This window comes from Monodelphis domestica, chromosome 4 (assembly GCF_027887165.1).
Source record: "Monodelphis domestica isolate mMonDom1 chromosome 4, mMonDom1.pri, whole genome shotgun sequence".
NCBI classification, from domain to species: Eukaryota; Metazoa; Chordata; class Mammalia; order Didelphimorphia; family Didelphidae; genus Monodelphis; species Monodelphis domestica.
Window position 1 is genome coordinate 161,812,994 of NC_077230.1, and position 2,338 is coordinate 161,815,331.

The window sequence follows — 2,338 nt, forward strand, 5'->3', positions numbered from 1 at the left end:
AAATATGCCCTTATAACTATGCTTATAAATTGATCATCTTATTCTTTTAGAGGAAGTAGGTGTAGAGTCCCAAAACCGATTGAAGTCCCAGCTTTGCCTCATTCTTTCTTTTTTTTTAATTAAAAAAAATTATTTGTTTATTTTTAGACCTGAGTGAGGGGAACAGATTAGCATTTGCCCAGGCTCAGTCTCTACCAGCAAGCCTTCTCTTTCAGAATTCAGAGGAAATCTACAGGTTAATCAAAGGATTAATACTCCCAGTACTCAGACAAAGACCAAGAAAAAGAATTTGTGGGAGTCTTAATGGGGAAGCTTTGGATGCATTAGGGGATAGTAAGTGATGGCTCCCAATCTACCAAGGAAACCCAGAGCCCTGAAAAGATGCTGGAAATGCTCAGAGCCCCAGACCAGTGATTCTTAGGGGGAATGTCTATGGAAGTAATGCAGTTCAGCCAAGCCATCAAATTGGCAGTCTGTATCTGGCAAATCACTCCACATTTCCTTTTGCATACTCTGTCCCCCTCACCTGGCTATGAGATAAAGCCAGATGAGGTCTACTGGTATGCACTGCCCCATCCTTTCTGTGTACCCGTGGAACCAAGTTCTCTGAGCTCCAGTTTCCTTGTTTACAACATGAGTTTCCTAGAACAATCAAAGATTAAGTGACTTGCCCAAGATCGTGTAGTTAGGATATGTCAGAAGGATTATTTGAATTTATGCCTCCCTAATTCTAAAGATAATCCCTGATCCATTCAAACACATTATTATCATCATTTATTGTTATTTCCAATATTATAAATAGTTCTGATAAATGCATTCTTTTTTTTTAATCCTTACCTTCTGTCTTAGTATCAATCCTAAAACAGAAGAGTGATAAGGGTTAGGAAATTGGGTTAAATGACTTGTCCAGGTCACATAACTAGGAAGTGTCTGAGGCCAATTTCAAACCCAGGACCTCCTTTCCACAGGCCCAGTTCTCTATTCACTGAGTCATTTAGGTATCTCATAAATTCAGTTTCCATTTGGGTGAGCTTTCCTTGGAATTGCCAAATGATGATTGAGCTAATACTCCATTGGTCCCAAAAGAGAAAATATAGATACTGTTTCAGAGAAGCAGAATCTGTAACTTTTATTTGGAGACATAACCATTCTCTAATGTCTATAAGAGTCTACACAGTTATGCCATAGTCATCATCAGTAACTCACAACCTGCCACTTCTTATTGACAAAATGTTTACTTTAAAAAAATCAATATAGAAAATCAAATCATTCTGTAAGAACTCTGATGCAGCTAACAATCTTACTTCTGGTGGTCTCTTAGAGTCAAAGGATTCTAATTCTCTAACATTATTAATAGAAAGACAAAGTCTGTCATTTGCCATGAAAATGATTAGACCTGATTTCTTTCTAAGATGTAATGAAGGCATTTGTAGTGATTAATTAATTGCTTACAAAGTTCCATGTAGATGAAAAGTGCCATATATTTCTCAATAGTTATAAATAAGTTGCACCAAACTTTGCCCTATTTCTTATGCTTAATGCATAAGCAGGACAGGAGAAAAGCAAATCCACCATAGGAGTCTTTCAGGGAATTTGCCAAAAGTGTTAGGTTGGGAAAAAATGTGCTGGTCCCATTAAATGTGCTGGTCCCAGTTACTTTTAAGCTGCAACAATATGGTAGAGCACACAGAGAATGGCACCCAGCAGCCAGGAATTCTGTATGCTGGTCCCAGCTGGACCATTGAGTGGAGAACCTTTTGTTATGTCTCTGCACCCCAGTTATCTTGTTCAGAAAAAAGGGAATGGATATGGCAATGAGGGGTGAATGCCTTCCTCAACAGAAGATTTTTAGAAAAAGGATATTGCAGGCAATTTCTACATGAAATTAATAACCAACGTATTGTGAAGCTAAAGAAATATTTCAGATGTCTGCTAGCCTTGGAATTCCTATTGGTTCGCTTCTTTTGTATTTCTTTTCCCCTTACTAAGGACAGTGCCCAGCACACAGTACATCCTTAATGAGTGCTTGATGATTGAGTGATCATTTCTGAACTGCAGTGCTTCCTCTCAAGATACTGAGTGTGTGCTTGGCCCTACCGAATAAAGAGTACTGTTTGTAAAGTCAGAGGACCTGGGCTTGAATTCCTGGCTCTCTTGCTTACTATCTGTGCTATCCTCATCAAATAGTCAAACTTCTTTAGGCCTCAGTTTCCTCATCTGCAGTATGAAGAGGTAGAATTCACCTCTGAGGTTCCTTCTAGCCACAAATCAGTGATCATAATTAATTTTGTAGTCTCAGACACTAACTACCTGTTTAGCCTTAGGAAAGTCATTTACC

At 38.5% G+C, this 2,338-nt stretch overlaps 1 non-coding gene across 1 annotated transcript; it reads right to left on the bottom strand.

Annotated features, from left to right (window-relative positions):
• Positions 1–428: 428 nt before the first annotated feature.
• On the bottom strand, positions 429–568 carry LOC130454196 (small nucleolar RNA SNORA58). Its single transcript, XR_008911869.1, has one exon. It is a non-coding gene; the product is annotated as a small nucleolar RNA SNORA58 (small nucleolar RNA).
• Between the last annotated feature and the right edge of the window lie 1,770 nt (positions 569–2,338).